General features: G+C 36.7%; 1 protein-coding gene across 4 annotated transcripts in view; it reads right to left on the minus strand.

The window, feature by feature from the left end:
- NAALADL2 (N-acetylated alpha-linked acidic dipeptidase like 2) overlaps positions 1 to 21,737 on the minus strand; it is a 1,538,215-nt gene that overhangs the window by 1,514,118 nt on the left and 2,360 nt on the right. Inside the window, exon 2 of one of the 4 annotated variants that reach the window (XM_082624730.1) lies at positions 9,374 to 9,420. The exons of the other annotated variants lie outside the window; for them this stretch is intronic. The gene's annotated coding sequence lies outside the window, so the exon portion shown is untranslated. The remainder of the gene's footprint in view (positions 1 to 9,373; positions 9,421 to 21,737) is intronic. 4 annotated transcript variants of the gene reach the window in all.

Genomic DNA, 21,737 nt, shown 5'->3' on the forward strand with positions numbered 1-21,737 from the left:
AACTACTGCTTCTTAGGATTTTCTCATTGGGAGTCCTACTAATTATGCTTGACACACCATGCTGCTAGGTCACAGTAGACACATTCCAGAAAAACAGGAATACTGTATCCTTCCCTTGATCCTTTCCTTAATAGCACAAATGAAACACAATTACCAGCCAACATGATACAAGTTAAATGCAATGGGCAACTAGTAGTAGTCACCTAAATCCATTTTCCCTTGCTTCATAGTAACAGAGTTTTATCTCAGTAGCCAAGCATACAGAGACTATACTTCCCAGCCTTCCTTGCAGCCATGTGTAGCCATGTGGCAAAGTTCCAACCAATGGAATGTGAAAAATTTCAGGCACTTTCTTAAAAGGAAATTGTTTGCCTTCTAATTATGCTTTCTCCTATTTCTCAAACTAGAATGCAGAAATGGTAGTGACCCAGATCTAACTTTGCAGGCAAGGACAACTTCCTCCTAGACTACAAAGTAAAAAAATGTAACAAACTTGGGACTGGTAACCTTGTGAAACTAACCACTTTGACAACCTTGACTACCCTACTATTGCTATGTCAAGGAGAAATAAGCTTCTATCTTTTTTAACCCAATGGATATCTTTGTTACAGTAACTTTGTCTCTCAAATATATACACAAACATACGCACATACACAAAGATTGGCCACAGGAGGTATTAAGAAAAGGTAAAAACTTTTTTAAGTACAAATAAAAGAAAAACGGTGTGTGTAGGTTTAGGCATCAGGATATAAGACTACAGCTAAGAAATAAAAATGAGTAAAAATTAATAAACAGAAAGAAAATAAAAAACTGACCCAAATAGAAGAATGACATCAGAAACAGATATTTTCTGTGCTCAGAAAATTGATGTTATTGCAAAAGCATTAGAAAGAAAAATACTCTGTAGTTCAGACACCTTGTTTTATATTTAAATAATTACTTCTCACAAGCAGAAAAGCACAGTAATTCAAATATAATTAACAACTGTATTTGGAAATATTTAAATACATTTAAACTTTCAGTGAATTATAAAACAAATATGGTATCTTAGCTTGATTAAATAGTGACAAATAAGAATTTAGCAGAAAAGATACTGAAACTCACCCAGTAAACATTATTGAATATGTACTAGACAGACACTTGTGCTGGATTTGGGGATACAAAGCTGAATAAAACACAGTCCCTATTTGGGAAAAGATCACTAGCAAATGTCACTAATTGTGTTCATATATAAAGATAAACATTCTTCAGTTCAATTGTGTCAAAATTACTTTATTATCAATTTTTTGAACAATTATTTCTTAAAAACACACAGAGAATTATACATACACACTCAATCTCTTTAATACAATGATCCTTCAAGAAAAAGTTTTCACTGTGTTTAAAAATGAGTTTCAAGACAAAATAAATTTATTTTGAAATGTAATGAAAATTACATATACTTTAAAATTATTAATGCCTTTTCATCATTAAAGCATTATTCCAGAAGTAAGATATTGAAGTTTGTTAGGCGTTTATATATAAACCATCTGCTCAATAAAGACTGTAAAATGGTTAAAAATAACAGCATGTACTAACTTATTCCTTTCTATTCTACATGAATTTATTCTAATTTTTACAAGAAGGAAAATACTGGCAAACACCTTGTTATTTCATTTACATTTTCACCTGAAAAGTGAATCACAGAATAGGATATCTTAAAGTGTTATCTACCTAAAAATGACAAATATTTAATCTAATGAAAAATAATCTATAATTAATCTAACAACATTCACTTGTAATTTGTCAAAATCAAAAATTTTATTTGTTTTAACTCACTTTAATGCAGTAAAATTCTGGAGTAGACAAATTCTGTCAAGTGAAAACATAATTGTAACAACTTTATTCATTTTAAAAAACTGAAGCTTACAAACTATCCTACCATTGTTATGTGAAGGAGAAATAAGCTTCTTCTTTTTTTTTTTTTTTTTTTTCACCGCTATGGCCTCTCCCGTTGCGGAGCACAGGCTCCAGATGCGCAGGCTCAGCGGCCATGGCTCACGGGCCCAGCCACTCCGCGGCATGCGGGATCTTCTCAGACTGGGGCACGAACCCGTGACCCCTGCATCGGCAGGCAGACTCCCAACCACTGCGCCACCAGGGAAGCCCAAGCGTCTATCTTATTTAAGACAATGTAAATGGCTCACTGATGACAACCCCCCCACCCCAAAAAAGTGCCAGAAATTACAATAATATAAGAAACTAAGGCAAAACTGTATAAAAAAAGAAATGAAACTAACAACCAACTTTAAAATGATCATTTTAGAGTTTAACATATGAAGTTTTGTGCTATGAAACCTGTTATTATGTAACTTTAAACTAAAAATTGTTACAGATATAGGTTAGAATAAGATACTACAATCTCATAAATATTATTTCTTTAAATATAAAACACTTTTTAAAAACTTGAACATTAGTTTGTGGAATAAGCCTACAAACTAAAAACAATATGATCTAAATCAAGAAAATAATAAAGGTTAAAACCAAGAAATATTATAGCTCAGAAATAGGAGGTTTTCTGGAATTCCTTATTTTTTCCCACCAATACATATATCAGCATCTTAATTTCCAAATATGCCTTCTAATCTCTAGTGATTACTTTTAAATTTATTTCTTTCTCAACTTTGCATGCTTCAGCAACTTCTACTTCTTTTTAAAAAGGCAACTGAGAGAGTAAATTTCAAAATCTGACTACGAAAAGAAAAACCTGGAAGATAATTAATCATTAGTGTATAGCATTAAATTTAGTTTTTAGGATTCTCACAAAAAGAACTTCAGATATACCTACATATCAGGTATTCTTCACTCAACCTATTGGCTTTCTCCCCTTTGAATATGATAGCTATTTCTCAAAATAAAAGAGTGTATGTAAAATCATATCAGCTTATCTAATCACCCTTCAACTTCACTCCCAGGCTTCCTGTCAAGCTTGCCTATAAAGGTCCTTCTCAGATAGCTGAAATTTTTCATTATTCTTTTATCCTTTTCTCTCAATTTTCCAACACTGTTACTGTTTCCAGCAAATGGAAGGCTTTTTACATAGTAGGACAAAAGCATACATAGCAGAGATAGTTGAGACCTCTAAGCGGCCCTTCAGGTTCTTCCCCACAGGAGATAATGTGCTATAATGCAGATTTCACTGACTCTCTGCAGAATCTCACAAAATCTGCAAATCCCTCCTTGCAGACCCAGCAACAAAACCATATTTTCCTAATTGTCTCTTCTGTACAATTGTTTGTTTTATGTAGCATTCTTCTAAAGAAGGTGATTCACTGTGCACAAGTTATCAGAGGCTGAGCAATTACTTTTACTTTTAAACTCTGCATGTTTCCAGGGCTAATTAAAGCCCAGAAATATATAGACTGTTCACAGTAGCTTTGTAATACGACAGAACACTGACAATGAAGCAAATGGGATAACTGAATTACCATGTTTATAAACCAGAATCTACTAGCACCTGTACGTTATCAGTCAATCAATTAAAAAGAAAACAAATAGGGCTTCCCTGGTGGCGCAGTGGTTGAGAGTCCGCCTGCCGATGCAGGGGACATGGGTTCGTGCCCTGGTCCGGGAGGATCCCACATGCCGCGGACCAGCTGGGCCCGTGAGCCATGGCCACTAAGCCTGCGCGTCCGGAGCCTGTGCTCCTCAATGGGAGAGGCCACAACAGTGAGAGGCCCGCGTACCACAAAAAAAAAAAAAAAAAAAAGAAAGAAAACAAATAAACCTCAATTTTGTGGGACCCTTCCCTATTCTAACTCTGCAATATGAATTGACTTGTTTTAACTAACTTTGTTGTGTGTTAATACTTGTTCTAAATGGTCCCTTCACCTTTCCCTACTTTCACTTCAAGAGCATAGTGAGAGCTATTGTCTCCTAATTCAAAGATGCACATACACTGACACTCACCTCTCTACCAACAACTGACTTAATTCTCTAAACTATCTCAGTCTTGTCAATTTTGAATCCAGATTTATCTTTATTTTTCAGAGCACCAGCCATTTTAAAGAGATTTCTACATTACTGAAGATTTTTCCATTTCATCTTAGCAACTTTTCATTGGTTTTCATAGTACTGCCATATTTTTATTCCTAAAAAATATTTTTTAAAAGTCCATGGTATCCTCAATAAATATTTGTTAAATATTTTAAGAACTGCTCCATTATTAAAATAGCCCAACAAATCATACAGAGAGGAAATTTTCCTTCTGATTTCAGTAGATGTGTGAAAATAAAATAATTATATATTCTGATTTGATTTCCATTTGGAAATATCGTGCTGTCTTTGTGTTGAGTTCTGAAGAATTTTCCACAAGTCAAGGATACATGCTTAATAATCATTCCTTTAGGGAAGTAAGGAACAACATTTAAGAAGAAATATTTAAAGAAAAAATATTTAAAATCAAAAATCAAGGATTTTCTACGGGCAAACTAATATTTTTCTCATGCCTTCCATGTAAAACAATGGTATTAAGTGAATAGAATATTAAAAATTAAAGATGCTTGGGCTTCCCTGGTGGTGCAGTGGTTGAGAATCTGCCTGCTGATGCAGGGGACACAGGTTCATGCTCCGGTCCGGGAGGATCCCACATGCCGCAGAGCAGCTGGGCCCATGAGCCATGGCCACTGGGCCTGCGCGTCCGGAGCCTGTGCTCCGCAATGGGAGAAGCCACAACAGTGAGAGGCCCACGTACCGCAAAAAAAAAAAAAAAAAAAAAATTAAAGATGCTTTAACAATAAAACCCTGAGAAACAATAAATCATGCCTTGTTACATGATGAATTCCTAAAATAGTCTAAATGGAATACAACCATAGAATACACAGTTCATTATATCCATTTCAAATTATTCTTTTAATGAGATGTAAAATTCATAGACTATAATGCCAGATAAGCTATTTATTCTTTAAAGTAATTTTCACATATAGATATTAGAAGGACAATAACTCACACACACAGTTATTGTCTTAGAAGTTCCCCCCCGCCACCCCGACCAGGGATCAAACCCATGCACCCTGAAATGGAAGTGTGGAGTCCTAACCACTGGACTGCCAGGGAAGTCCCTCTTAGAAGTTCTTCAAGGTACATGAGGGAATCGTGGTATAGAAAGTCTAATGCTATCAAAAAGCATCTTGTTAAATAAAAATGTAAACTAGTTTATTATCATATATTGTGACTATATCCAGAAATAATCTTAACATTTAATTAATTTATTTTCAAAATAAGCCTGTGTAATAAAATTTATCATAAGGTTAGGAAAAGGGATGTTGAAGAAAGTTTCCCGAAGAAATATATATTATTTTGAATAGCAATCTACTTTTGCACAAAGTAGTACTTCTTCCAACAAGAATAAAAAGGTCATAAAGCAGGGGAAAATCCACAAAACCTTATCAAGGGATCTAAGGACCAAGCATTTTGCTCAATAATCTTGTCCACAACACTATCCATCTTTTCCTACAAAATGAAAAATATTATTGAAAAGAATAATAAACTCAGATAGGTCCCATATAACCAATAGAATGTTTATAATATAATACTGACAAACTCTTGCTGTACTCTTGAAATCAATAAAAAATGCATGAGTAAAAAATCAATACTTAATTCATGCAACCATCAGTATTAATACTGGCGTAAAACACTTCATTTTGTATACAACTGAGGTAAAATGCTTCATACTAGAAAAACCGTAACTAGTGAAAAAACTATAGTGAACGAGTAGTATTTCATTCCTTACATTCTATTTAGCATCTTTGCATACATTTTCTAAAGTATATTTATGGCTCTCAAGTTGCATAAGGACCTCCTGTTAAGGTTCAGGGTAACTTAACAAAAGGAGCCACAAGTACTTACCTTTTACAATCACAATACATCCATCACAACTAAGCTGAAGCTGCCAGACCAGTCATAGAGAACAAGGAGTTTTTCAGATTACAAAGAATAGGGAGGGGAAAATTCCAGGAATTAGCCAGCATGTAATTGAGGGGATGGGAGAAGAAAAGGAAAATCTAATCCCAAGAAGAATCTCTTCAATAAGTTAACTCAATTGAAGAGAAAAGCCTCAAGAAAACAAACTTCCATTAATTTAAAGATTGAATATTTATGCAAACAACTTGAATGTCCAGCAACAGAGAAATAGTTAAATTTATTATGGCCAAGTCAGATGATACACCATGCAGTCATCAATAATTACACTTATAGGGCTTCCCTGGTGGCGCAGTGGTTGAGAGTCCGCCTGCCAATGCAGGGGACATGGGTTCGTGCCCTGGTCCAGGAGGATCCCACATGCCTCGGACCGGCTGGGCCCGTGAGCCATGGCCACTGAGCCTGTGCGTCCGGAGCCTGTGCTCCGCAACGGGAGAGGCCACAACAGTGAGAGGCCCGCGTACCGCAAAAAAAAAAGAAAAGAATAATAATTACACTTATAAAGTTAAAATAATATTTTAAAAATACTCTATACATGTTATGTTGAAAAAGCAGAATGTTAAAATATCTGGTATGATCTCAAAAATATAAGGAAAAAATAAAATAGAAAAAAAATCAGAAGTAAAAAATGCTGAGATTTTAACAGGGCACCTCTGGGTAGTGAATTATAGGTGACATTTTTTTCTATTTCTTTATATATTTCTAGGCTTTCTAAATGTTCTGCAATGACTATATTATTTTGGTCACCAGAAAAAAGTTTATAAACAAAATTTTTCAAAGAAAATATTCTCTGAAAGTCAATTTGAAACTAATGTAACAAATCAGAGTAATACTCTATTGTTAAATAGTTGTACAGTTGACACTACACTTGAACAACATGGGTTTGAACTACGTGGGTCCACTTATACCTGGATTATTTTCACTAAATACATACCACAGTACTACACAATACTCAGTTGGTTGAATCCACGGATACAGTACCATGGACATGGAAGGCCAACTGTAAAGTTAAAGGTGGAATTTCAATTGGTGGGGGGCAGAGGCGGGGTCAAGAGGAGGGATATGTGCCCCTGACCCTCAAGTTGTTCAAGGCTCACCTGTACTTTGCTCTCAGAAAATAACACAAGTAAACAAGTCTTATATACATGATCTATATCACCTGGATCTTTCTAACCAAACTTTTTCAAGTAGAAGTAAATGCTAAATGCTTCCATTTTTCCCACACTGCTTTTATAATATGAACAAAAAAGCCAACCAAACACAAAACTGATCTTTGAGTTATTTCTCTTCCTTATGCAAGAGGAAAACACATTTAGGGCTTATATGATATGGAGAAGAAAAAATCAAAAATAGTTCTTAGTATGCTTTATTCTGTATGTTTGATTCCAGATGCTATGATTCAATGCACTCTAGCATATCCACTTATTATGGGGGATTCTTTATGGATGTTATTGGTGGAGGGAGAGGGGGAATTGTTTTTGGTTTTGTCTTGTTTTTTCATTTTGCTTTAGCAGCATGCGTTTATGTTCCTATAAAGTCAGATTATCTGGAAAGCAGGTTTCATTTTTTTAATCCTGGTAATGTTGCCATTATCCCACTAACATGTTAAGGCAACTTTCCAAAAAATTAAATAACTTTTTCACATCACTTCATAATTACAGACCATGTACAATATAACATGCAGGTGGTTTTGAAAACATGAACAAAAGGCAAGATTGCTGTCATTAGGTGCTGTACTACCACTTTGTAAAGCTTCAGTGGAATCCCATTTCAAAGACTGTATCCAAGTGAAGAAACTATCTTTGAAGCTTAGAGTGGTATACTTGAAGCTCACGAAGCACTTTAAAAATCAGCATTTTAAATTCCCGTTTTGAGGGTAAAACACTCAGTGATTCCATAATTGGGGTAAGAGTACCAAATGAATCCTGTGCAGACAGCAAGAATTCCAAATAAGCAGTCTTCCAAGTCACTGTCCACTGCACGTTCTTCACATGTAAACCTTATTTAACACCAATCCTGAGAAAACCAACTAAATAAACAGTCTTCATCTTCATTTTCCCCATTTCCCCACTATCCTCAAATCTGACATCTCCTCCACTTTAAAACACACTTGTCTCTTAACACCTCTTTCATTCCAGGCATCTAGCCCCAAATGTCACCCAGTGGTTCTATTATAAGAGGCCTCCTCTGGGCTTTTCTCCCTGAACAGCACTATAGATTCTGGATAAGCATCTCCTACACCTTTTGGACTTCATGGACCCATAAAGCTAAAAACAAAGCAGAACAAAACAAAACAAAAAATATATATATATATGAGAGAATTCATACAGGGTTATCAACTTTTTCTCAATAATGTTACTAGAAAGAGTAGGACAGATATGATTATAGAATAAAAGAGAGTGGAAAAACTCACTGCATAATCCTTATTTCCTCATTTTGTCAAAGACCAGTGGAAATTTCCTAAAAACCTTGGGAACCACTCTTCTGGACCATCCCTTCCTTAGAACCCTTCTCCCCTCACTCTCTTGCCCATTCCCTTAGGTTTTCCTCTGCCCTGGAAGAATAATGGCTTGCTAGTCTATCTTCATAGCCCCCTAAGAGATAAGACAGGCTTGAAGAAAATATTAACGAAATTAGGAAGCAATCCTGAGTCGCTTAGTAGCTCCACTAGAATAATGTGAAATAAAGAATAAAAGTGCACTGAAAGTGCTTCTGCACATGGGACAATGGGACGGTCATTACTTGTAACAAAGTTGGTGTTTTTATTTTTAAACACCAATATGTGGATTTGGATAGTGGAAAAGACCTGGATTGTAAGCCAGAACACCAACTTCTAGTCCCAGCTTGGTCTCATTTGAGTCAGACCTATGTGAGTCTGAGCAGGTCATTTAATACTTCATTATAAATGAAAAGGGGTAAACTAGATGACCTCTTAAAGTAACTACACCTCTAAGAATAGGAATAATGTTCTCTAGAGAATACAGTTAATTAAATGTAAAACAGTGTCAATTTTTGTATCCCAACACTTGTGCTTATTTATTCGTTTTACTTTAATTAGTTATATATTTCCAAAAAGGATGTGATGTGGCTTCTAATGAAGGACACATAAGACTGTTATAGCAAAAAAGTGACATTCTAAAAATATTACACTTCTTTTTTCAAGTTTACCAACCTCATTTTTCACACTCAACATGTTCAATATCAGTAGAAGAAGAAATAGAGTGAGCTGAAAATGGAGCAGGTAAAATAAACTTTTGAAAAAGCAAATCCTAAATATATGTTATAAGCTACTGCTATCTAATAATATTAGCATCAAACCATCATCTCTCGTCTATGCAATAAAATATAAATCAGAGTCTCAGATAAAACACAGTTTTGTAAATTAAAAAAAAAATAAGACAAAACAATATCTTACCATTTAGTGGCTTTTATTTTCTCATTCCTCCAAGTACAATAAAAGCTCTGAGAAAGGCAAATCAGGGTATTTGTTTTTTCTCTCAGCAAAGAATAGCTCTCAGTGTTTACTGAATTTAACTGAAATGACCTGAATTCTAGGCCCAAATTGTCTACAGTTATCTGTTATCACTATAAAAATAAAAAATCCCGATTTCCTAGATCCGTCCCCAAACCATGCTTCAGGCCATATATCCCTATATTTATTTTGCAAAAAAACACAGCCAAGCTGATTTAATCTTTCTATTTCTCTGCTTTTCCCCATGCCACCCCTACCGTGCAGTGTAACTCATTGCCTTTAAGTGTCCCCAGAAGTGAACATGGGCCCAGCAGATGGCATTCCTGAGACCTACATGTGACCCATTTGTAATTAAGTTCAGCTCCAGTTCTGTTATTGACCTTCCCTCATTCCTGTTTAGCTCTTCCTGCTTAATACAACTCTTGAACATCTTTTATACCCTCAGGCTTCCTGCTTCTTTACTCACAAAGTTCTCCTTATCTACTTATATCAAGTGTCTTTGGGGACTACCTCAAAACAGACCTCCCTTGTATGACCCGAGGAGTCATGGTCCTCCTCATTCCTGCCCCACTTAACCACCCACCCATTCATATCCTCCCAAGCACACCTACCCACCCCCTCCACCCTTCCCCCCACACAAACACACACAATGCATGCAGTATCTCAAAAAGGGGCCAAACTTGGCCCTATTGGCTATTCTCAAACAGTTTCAGGTAAGGAAATCCTCACTTCCTATCTATTAGTCTATCTTCTCCTTTCAGTGCACCAGCTTTGCTTAAGCAGCAAAAGGCAGTGAAGTTGTAAGATGATGTTGTATCTTCAACCCCCAACCACACCTGATGTGAGCCTAGGCAACCTTTGTGTGCCTGGTAAAGCTAAGTATAGGGATACTTATGAGTTTATAATCTATTTGGGGAAGTACATCTTCACAAGGGATGTGGGGGAGGAATTCGGGAACAGCTTTGGTTTGGGCTGTTACGTTACAGCACATTATAGGGTACTTAGCTTTTGTCATGAAGACAAATTTATTTAAAAAGTTTAATAAGGGGACTTCCATGGTGGCACAGTGGTTAAGAATCCACCTGCCAATGCAGGGGACATGGGTTCGAGCCCTGGTCCAGGAAGATCCCACGTGCCACGGAGCAAACAAGCCCGTGCGCCACAACTACTGAGCCTGTGCTCCAGAATCTGTGAGCTGCAACTACTGAGCCCACGTGCTGCAACTACTGACGCCCTCACGCCTAGAGCCCGCATTCAACAAGAGAAGCCACCGCAATGAGAAGCCCACACACTGCAACGAAGAATAGCCCCCACTCGCCACAACTAGAGAAAGCCTGCTCACAGCAACAAAGACCCAACACAGCCAAAAAAAAAACATTAAAAAAAAAAAGTTTAATAAGCACACTCTGGGCAATATAATGATAGATAAGGAGGCAAAGAATAAAAGACGTTGTGTCTGTCCATGTGGCAAATAAAACATGGTAGGGGTGGGGGATGAAGGTACATTGAAAATGTTGCTAATAAAGGCAGCCATATATATAAGGAATATAGGACCACAGTAGAGGGAGTGTGACTGGCTCTGGGGAAAAGGGGTGGGGACATTTACAAAAAGAGATACGGCTGGATATACGAGCACCTGTCATTTAGGGAAAGGAGAAAGGCATTCCAGGCAGAGTGTCCACATGTGTGTAAAGATGGGAGCATAGAAGGAGGATTACTTATATCACAAAGTATTACTTATATCACTTATATCACAAAGGATTACTTATATCACAAAGTATGTTTAGGATAAAGGACAGGACATGAGGATGGAGCCTTTAATGGAGGCCAGATTATAATTGGCTTTGTTCAGTGGGCTAAGAAGTTTAGCTTCATCCCAAAGGCAGTGAGGAGCCACCGAAGACGTTTCAGCAGAGGAGTGATAGTATTAGATGATCAGATATCAAACAACTGTTGGTGGATGGTGACTTGGAAAATCTTCCTGGTCTTTCACCCACAAAGAAAGCCCCTCACTAACTTTCCTTTGGGAAAGAAAAGCCCCTTACAGCTTGACAAAGAACACAGAACAAAATGATTTCATCCTAACGCATATCTGATCTTTTCCATGTCCCCTTCCCCATGTCTGGGGAGAATGAAAAAATGGGGAAAAGAAAAGGGAAATAGCATTTACTAAGTATTAAGTGCCAGGAAATGTACTAAGTGCTTCACATACACTACAGTATTATCAATTTAACTCCAAAACAACCTTCTGAGGTAGGTAAAATCATTTCCATTTTAGAGAGGAGAAAGCAGAGGCCAACAAGTTGTCAAAAATCACAGAGTAATAGAATACCAAGGTAAAAAACTGGGAATTAAACCCAGACTTGACTAACTTCAAATGTACTCATGTATGTAGGATAATGTAGTTTCCTCACATGCCATCTTAATTTATTCTTACAATAATCCTTACATAGTAGAGTGTTACTAGTATCACCTTATAAATAAAGAAATTAAAATTCTGAAAGGTGGTCATACATATAAGTGGGCCAAGGAGATAAGGTGCAAGAGAAAGACAAGGCAGATGTCCTAAAGACATTTTTAACTGCTTAAAAGTGAGCTACTGAAACAGATACCAAACTTGACAAGATTCTTCCTTAATCCCTCCATTATCCTTAACACTGCATTAATGAACATTGTTTTATTGGTTATAATGTTATTTTTGTCTATATTAAAGTGAAGGAATAACTATGTAGAAACAAAAATGTACATGTTATGAAAATAGGTAAAGATTTTTTTTCACTACCCCCCCAAAAACATGTAAACCAAAAAGAAGACATGAGAAATAGAGTAATTCTAATCAGAGATAGAAACTAGTAATAATGGTAAGTCCGTTTTTATCAAACATTAATTTAAAAGTTTTGTAACTACTTTGTCCTAAACACACTCTGATGGGTTTTTTGTTTTTGTTTTTGTCATAAAAATGCTTAGAAGTGTTCAAACTGGATACATACTAAGAAGATGTTTAGATTATAATACAAACACACCAAGCTTCTATTATGTAGTTTTCTGCTTGCTTTAAAATTGAACTCTTAATAACAATGATATGAAAAATCACACAATTAGATTTTTACATTTGATACTGAACAAGTAAGAGAACAGTTGCTTTTTTATAGATATATACCAGGCAGCAATGAAGTCAAGAGCAACTTTCTCCACTCAAGGGAAGAACTGGTGATGATGAGTCACTTGAATCTTGCTAATGTCACTGTCTCTAATATTGGCAATAAATTAAACCCTCAATACCAGCAGAATCCATACCAACATTCCCAAATTGAGGATGATACAGAAGTTAGAGACACATGGCAGCATACCATGCTAATCTTGGTAAAAGTAAAAACCAAGCCACCCTTTCTTTCTATACATACACAATGTCAGTTTTTTTAATTAACTTTAAAAAGTGTTTGACATTTAATAGCCATTAAAATAGATTTTTTTTTCATTCTAAGTGAAATTAAGGATTTTGGGGGAAATTACATCATTTTCAACTGCTGGAATAGAATAAAATATATTTGACAAAATGAGCATGCTCACTCTCTGCCTTGCCCTTCCTGTGCACCCAACTCAAATTTAGTAAAGCAAATGAAAACAATATCTATAGTTATACATATATAATGCTGTTTTCACCTTGGAAAATTGATATGGAACATAATGAAGATGACAATAATCTGGACCTAATGTTTATCACTATAATAATAATATTATTATGAAGGTTATTGAAATAGCAAAGCAAAAACTGAGAAGAGAAACAGGAATTCTTTGCTTTATTCAGATAACCTAAAAAGACTAGGAAAGGACTAATGGACAAGCAGCTATTACTAATTACAGTACAAATTTTCAATAGTATCTCCAAAACTCCAAAAATACTTTATTGCTTGTATAGCTGAAAACCATACAGAAGATAGCTATTTTTTATATTCAAAATCACAAAGTTTCAAATAAATGAAGTCAAAAATATCTTGTAAATTGCTAAAACTAAGATCTATGCAAACTGTAATTTAACAATACATTTACACTGTTCATATGACAATGAGAATAAAATCCCAGATCACGATTGCTGAAAATACTTCTGAGAAAACCTATCAGGAAGGATTTCTGAGGCCCTAGTAATAGAATAATTATTCTCACATAATCTGATTAAACAAAATAAGAAAGTGAGTGATCCTGACATAGCTGTAGACATGAACACCTGTAAAATCAAATATGGCACAATGTCATTTAATAGCACTTTTGATAATACTGAAATATTCTTTTTCTCCAACTCTGGGTTCCCCAGGAAGAGACAAGTCTGCTTGACTACTTAGGACCTTAAACAAGATCCCTCTTTCTATTTGCTCCCCCATTTTCTCTTTTTTGTCCGGGCAATTCCAGCACACATATAAGGATTAGTCACAGAGATGGATGGGACCACATGGTCCCTACCTTCATGTATACGAATGTCTAACCTTCCAAAACAAAGGTTTTGTTTATTTGTTTGAATTATTTTTGGTTGCATGGGGTCTTTTTTGCTGCGCGCAGGCTTTCTCTAGCTGTGAAGAGTGGGGGCTACTCGTCGTTGCGATGCGTGGGCTTCTCATTGCGGTGGCTTCAATTGTTGCAGAGCCCAGGCTTTAGGTGCATGGGTTGTGGCATGCGGGCTCAGTAGATGTGGCTCTTGGGCTCTAGAGGGCAGGCTCAGTAGTTGTGGCGCATGGGCTTAGTTGCTCTGCGGCATGTGGGATCTTCCCGAACCAGGGCTCGAACCCGGGTCCCCTGAATTGGCAGGCAGATTCTTAACCACTGCGCCACTAGGGAAGTCCCAAAACAAAGGTTTTTGAAGACAACCTGAGATTAAGCCTTCAAAAACTTCTTTCTCAGATGACTTGATCTGTTATAACTTTTTTTTAATTTATTTTATTTTTGGCTGCATTGGGTCTTCATTGCTGTGTGTGGGCTTTCCCTAGTTGCGGTGAGCGGGGACTACTCTTCGTTGTGGTGTACGGGCTTCTCATGCGGTGGCTTCTCTTGCTGCGGAGCACAGGCTCTAGGTACACAGACTTCAGAAGTTGTGGCTCGCGGGTTCTAGAGCGCAGGCTCAGTAGTTGTGGCGCACGGGCTTAGTTGCTCCGTGGCATGTGGGATCTTCCCAGACCAGGGCTCGAACCCGCATCCCCTGTATTGGCAGGCAGATTCTTAACCACTGAGCCACTAGGGAAGCCCCGTCATAACTATTTTGACTATTTAAGCTCTCCTGCAGTGTAATGATAATATTTCACCTTTCTCTTACATGGCCCAAAATACAAAACAATGTAGCATTTGTGTAAAAAATCTCAAAAATTAGAAATAAGAAAGTGAATAATTCCTTTACTAGATTAAATTCCTATGATTTTTTTAGTATCTCTTTTGCAGGGTACTGTAAGAGGGATCTCTGTGGTGATGAAATAGTTTTATATCTTGATTTTGGTGTTAACTGCATGAATCTACACATGAGAGAAAATGACAGAACTATATACACAGACTGTACCAATGTCCATTTCTGGGTTTTGATATCATGCTATAGTTGTATAAGATATAACCAATGGGTGAAACTGGGTAAAGAGAACACAGGACCTCTCTGGTACTATCTTTGCAAATTCCTATTTATCTACAGTTTCGTAAAAAAAAAAAAAAAAAGCAGGGGCAGCTTCTCACAGAAATCATAATATCTCGATGCCAAGAGTATAGGAAAAACATAGAAAGAGTAAAGAGGAAAATCATTCCCGCAAATTTAAAAGATCAGTGTGGGTAAACATCAGAAAAGCAAGTAAACCAAAGCAGGTGGACAATGGTTATAACCTGAAGATTTGATGGGACTGATTATAAGCTTCTGAATATAAGCTTAATGGGACTAAACATGATGGGAATATGACAACCAAACTACTATCTGTACGTCAACCCATATCCTTTCTTGGGGTCTGAAAATATATTCTATAAAGACCTACTATATGCAAGAAATTATTTTGAAGTCTTAAATTTTATTTTAAAAACTATGTACTTTGCATTGGATGTCATATTCACAATCTTTTTATGATCTCAAACATTTAATTTACCATATAAGTGACTTAACTACTTCCTTCAAAAAAACTGTTTAGTGTATTTGACATTCCAAGAAGATAGTCATGTTTACCTGTGGCTTGGAGCCTTCCAACACAGCTCAGAGTACCCCAGTTGGAGAATCATCATCATATTTTACAGCTCCAAAGTGGTGATTTACAAATCATTTAGGCTGGCCTACTCTGAGGTAGACACTAGAGCCTTGGTGATTAGGCTATCTTGGGGAAAATTCTTAGAAGAAGGATAACTGCTAGCTCTCTATGATTTCAGCTGTGATTTACTGGAAAAGGGCTTATCCTAAGAACCAAGTACCTCTTGTAAACAGAGCCTCCCTGGGAAATATAACTCAAATACTATCTCATCTCAACAGGAAGCAATAAAGCAAGCATTTTCACAAACATACACACACAAGAGTAGGCTTCCTGCATAATTAGCAGCTATTGTGCTTGAAAACACCTGGTTTTTAAAGTTTTCTGGGAATTTAGCAAAATTAAATTTAAGGAAAGGGTCCAAGGCTACAAGCCTTCTTAAGTCATTCCCAAACAGATTCACATCTCTTGAGAAGGTCAGATAAAGGATGCTTTTATCACCTAAATGTAATTAAAAATTCAAACTGACTTCTACAACCAGCATTTCAGAAAAGCGTTACAGTGCACCAGAAGGTGTTTACTTTGGTTTGAGCACTCTCTAAGAGTTCTGAAGCCTAGCAGGGAATATGTTTCAGGTTTGGTTCAGAAAAGCTGAATGGTCCCCTCTGGAAGCTGACTAGGCTGTGAGTGCTTCTTAGAACCAGGAGATGCTCCAAGAGGTTGTCAAATCATTGAGTGGTGTGTTAAATTGAAAATAAATATATTTTAAAATCATTACTATATACAGAGAGAGTATAACTTGTTTAAAAGTGTTTCTGCTTCGTGTTTTATTTTTTTCCTCCAGTAAGTGTAAAAAGATAAGGAGACTCAAAGTATATTTAGGAATACATTATTTGAGGTTATTTTTTCACCAATGATAATTGGACTCAATGCACAGGAGTAAGAGAGCACAGCCTATGTAGAGTTATAAATTTACCAACAGAGGCTGGACCAATATAATAAAGCCCTAAAACTGAAGAAGTTCATGAATAATTTTCTATGCAAAGGTTGTAAAAAAGCAAAAAGCTATCTGTAATATAGAAAACATTCATATGTGATATTGTATAGAAATGGAAATGTCAAAGGGTATAGAATTTTCATTATCTGTTCTTAAAGGATTCATAACTCTTCTAAAGTTTTTCATGACTGAACATCTAAAACATAAAATATCTGTAATATACTCCTAACCAACCTCTGGTAATTAATACTGAGAGCAAATTCCCATTATGAGTAAAACCCAACATTTTAAAAATTGAAACCACATTTATAAGCAAGTAGTTGGGGAAAAATTATGCTGAGCTCAAAATACAAGGTTTCTATGAAAGATAAATCACCTTTCTTATCTGAATTGCTCAGATCAAAATATCAAAACAATTAAATTACAATTTTGTCTGACATCAATATCCCATGCAACAGTGCAAAACAGACAACTCTGATTTCGGGCATACTGTTTGCTTTTAACTGGCAAACAAATTGAGCAATGAATCAAATTTTGCTAGAGAAAACATGAGGCACACTGCCAGATCACAGAGGTCAAGGGATTCATCAAGACTCGCTTTCTATACAATTGTATGTTTTTGGCTAAGGAAGAAAAGAAATCACCCATTCTCTCATATAAATACAAAAATACACTAACATAAGGACAGATATTTAACTGCTTCTACATCAAATGTGACTACAAATCACATATAAAATGAATCACACTGATTTTATAGTTATACGTGCATGAATTTTTATGTATACATATCTTATATGTGTTCGTATGTGTAGACAGGAAAAAAGGGGAGATTAAAGTTTTGTGTTTACAAGCCTAGTTCTTCCACATTGCTATCTCATCTATTTCTTTGAATGTGCCATGTAAAAAGTTACAGCATCATATTTTTGAGCTGTAGGAAGCCCTAAAATGATCTTGAGCTACCTGCTCATTTTTCAGTTAAAAAAACCAAAGGCCAGAGAAGACAAGGACACAAAAGCAAGCTGGGGACAGAGCTGGGACTAGAACTCTGGGCCCCTGACTCCTAATCTTTCGCACCAAACAATCATGTCATATCCTAAAGACATGGACTCCTGAAAACTCGTAAATATTGTCAAAAGAAACAATGATTGACTCCTATTGGTATATCATTTTATATTTATTTGCTTTTTAAGTACAGCGTTCTACTTTCAAAAATCCACGAAGGCTTCATGAGAAAATTATGATGTACTAGACTAGAATTTTCTACCCAGGCATATTTGGATTTCACACACTATTCACCTCTAATGTACATTCAGGATTAGTCAGCATCCTAAAGCCTTTACATCTATAATCACAATATAGAACTTTACTTAAGTGCAAATCATTGATTTATGAATTTTCATTCTCTAATTGACTAAATTTTTTATATATATATTTTTCTATGTATCTAAAGGAAATGCAACATTATAATTAAGGATATAGATGCTGTAACAGGACTGCCTGTCTCCACTACTTAGTACTATGTAACCTTGGGCAAGTTAACGTACACACCTTATGCCTTAGTTTCATTTGTAGAAATAACAGAACCCACCTAATAGGGTTTTGGTGATGATTAAATGAGTTAGTGCATACAAACCAAAACAACAGTGCTGGCTCTTAGTAAATGCTACAGAATTACTTTTAGTCAGCTAATAGAGTAACATATTGGAGCTAAAGGAATATCAGAGATCATATAGACCAGGACTTGGCAAGCATTTTGTAAAGGGCGAGAGAGTAAATATTTTAGGCTTCTCAGCCACACCATCTCTGCCTCAACTACAAAATTATAATCTATGACAAATGCAGACACAGACAATAAACTGATGGATGTAGTTGTGTTCTAATAAGACTTCACTGTTCATGAAAACAGGTAGCAGGCTGGATTTGGCCTGAGGGCCAATGTTTGCAGCCTCCTGATGTAGAAGAACAGCCACACTCTACTGAGAAAGTAAAGAACAGAGAGGTCAGTTGAGTAACAGAAAGTCAGCCAGCGAAGCACTGGCAGGTACAGAACTAGAAGCAAGAATTCTACAATTGGCTCAGTTCAATGAACTTTCTACATCTCCACATAGGAGAAGCTGCATGAAATCTCCCTATCCCGATCTACAAACAGAAACAATTGCTCCCTTCCCTACTCTCACACAACATACAAGTTTGGCAGAAAACTGATAGATTTTGAAGAGTGATAAGTACACTGGAGTTCATTACGCTATTCTCTCTACTCTTGAGTGTCTGATAATTTCCACAGTAAATTAAAAAAAAAAAAAAAAAACTCAAAGCATTCAGTTCTCTTCATATGGCATTTATCAATTCTCTCAGAATATTTGTGTACATTCTTTTCTACTCTACTAGAGACGGTAATTTGAAGGCAAGGATCATGTCATTTTCATCTTGGTATCACCATTTCTTGCCAAGACCTCACACAAAACCCTATTTTATAATTATGATTTAATAAACAAATGGTCCCTAAATAACTGAAGGAAAGTCATGTCAAACAAGGTACTATTTCCAACTGCAAAATTCTCTCCACCTTGTCCAGGGGCTTAGTATCCATGAGCAGTATTGTCAAAATGCTCTTTCCTTACACCCAATTTGTTGCCAATCCAGTCTTCATTACATCATTTTCAAAATCCAGCTGAAATCTATTCCTAGCTAACATCTCTTTCCAGGTCTAATACCACCCCTCCATAAGTAGATTCACCACCAGCAATAACACGGTTCTCTATTAGATCACACTTGGTACTTAAAAAGTTAGCTATCTCTTTGATATGGTAATAATATTTTTAGAACATTACTGTAGTTAGCCAGCAGCAACGGAGGTAAGATTCAATGCTTTTACTGTCCTCACCATAGTTTTTCTCAGATTTCATGATATAATCTTGCTTACCTTACTTCCTCCTTCACCTCTAGCTACCTTCTATTTTATAATCTCAACTTTCTAAGTCTTCTCTCAAGCAGAACTCAAGGTAGAAATTCCCTTTTCTTTCCTCAACAAAACACAAAGTTCTTTGCTTCGAGAAATTCTCAGAATCTCAAAGTATTTTCTCATCAAACATCCGTGACCAAATGGGAAAAAGATACCATTTCCTACAAATTTCTTATGCACTGTGTGCCACTCATCACAATGAGAAGGAATCCAAAGAGAACATGCACACCCCTCCACCTGCACCTGTGTCCACACAGTTTTCCTTCTCTCTTATTAGTATAAATAGCCCATAAGCCTAGAAACAGATAACCTCTCCTGTTCCATCCTTAGAATACTGCTCCCCTCTCTCTCTCCTGCATCATCAATTTTCCATCTCTACTGACTCTTTCTCAGAAGCATAACATACTTTTTTTTTTGCACATCTTTAAAACTCTTTATATCACATAGCCCTCCAACTAATGATCCATTTCTCTCCTTTCCTTTTCAGTAAAAATCTTCAAGGGATGTATACCATTACCCTCTAACTCCTCTTCTTCTACTGCTTTGCCAAACATTCCAAACAAGGCTTCACCACCCACCACTCCAAGGAAACTGATATCATCAAGGTCATCAATGATTTCCTTTGCTAAATCAACTCTCAATCCTCATCTTTGACAATCTCCCTACTTTTCCAAACATTTCCTTCATTTGGCTTCTGTGATTCCACACTCTCCTGCTCTTCCCCTTACCTAGCAAACAGCTAGCTCTTTTTCAGAATCTTTTGCTGGTAGCTCCTCATCTCTTAATGTTGAAGGCCCCCAAGGCTTAGTTGTTGGTCCTCTTCGTTTGTTTTGTTTTTTTGCTTTGTTTTTTTTGTTTTTTTTTTTTTTTTTGCGGTATGCGGGCCTCTCACTGCTGTGGCCTCTCCCGTTGCGGAGCACAGGCTCCGGATGCGCAGGCTCAGCGGCCATGGCTCACGGGCCCAGCCGGTCCGCGGCAGGTGGGATCCTCCCGGACCGGGGCACAAACCCGTGTCCCCTGCATCAGCAGGCGTACTCTCAACCACTGCGCCACCAAGGAAGCCCGGTCCTCTTCAGTTTTCTAACCCCACATATTTTCGATGAATCTACCCTATCCCTTTGCTTTTAAAACCAGTTGTAGGTTGAAGAATCCTAAATGCATATCGTTAGCCTGGCCTTCAGACCATCTTCTTTACATCCCCACTTGGATATTTAAAATGCATCTAACCCTTAATATGTCCAAATCCAAATTATTAATCTTCACCACTATGTCTTTCTCCTGCTATCTTCCCCATCTCAGTAAATGTAAATTCTATCTTTTCAATTGCTTAGGTGATTGAGTTCTCCCTAATTTCTTTGCTGTCACACTCCATATCTAATCTGTCAGCAAATCCTATGGAACGTACTATCAAAGCACATTCAGCATATGAACTTTTCACCACCTCCACGGTTACCATCCTGGTCTAAGCCACCATCTCTGTCACATGGATTATCATAATCGCCCAACTGGCACCCCTACTTCTGACCTGGCCTTCCTTCAATCTGTTCTCAACACAGTAGCAAGAGTAATGGAATTCAACAGTTCTGTTGGACTGTTCTGATCAAAACACTCCAAAAGCTTCCATATCACTTCAAGTAAATGCCAGAGTCATTACAACAGCTTACTAGACCATGCAATACTATCTAACCTCTATTGCATTTAAGATCACATAACCTACTTTCTTCCTTCCTCTACACCACTCCACCACACTGGCTTCTTTGAACACACCAAAATGCAGGGCCTCTGCATTTTTTTCTTCTCTGTGACTGGAAAACCCATGCCCCAGATATCACCTGGCTCACTGCCTCATTTGCTTCAAGTCTACTGAAATGTCACCTACTCTGGGGGCCTTCCCTTATAATCATATTTTAAACTGCTAAACACATGCACACGCACCTTTTCTTGCTTTATGTTTCTCCATAGCACTTAGTACAGGTGTACCTCATTTTATTGTGCTTCCCTTATTACTTCACAGATAATGCTTTTTTTTTTTTTTTTTTTTTTTTACAAATTGAAGGTTTGTGGCAACCTGCATTATCAGATGATAGTTAGCATTTTTTTAGCAATAAAGCATTTTTTACTTAAAGTTTTTTTTTAAGATATAATGCTATT

The sequence above is a fragment of the Mesoplodon mirus genome, assembly GCF_964341445.2.
Source record: "Mesoplodon mirus genome assembly, chromosome: 6".
Lineage (NCBI taxonomy): Eukaryota > Metazoa > Chordata > Mammalia > Artiodactyla > Ziphiidae > Mesoplodon > Mesoplodon mirus.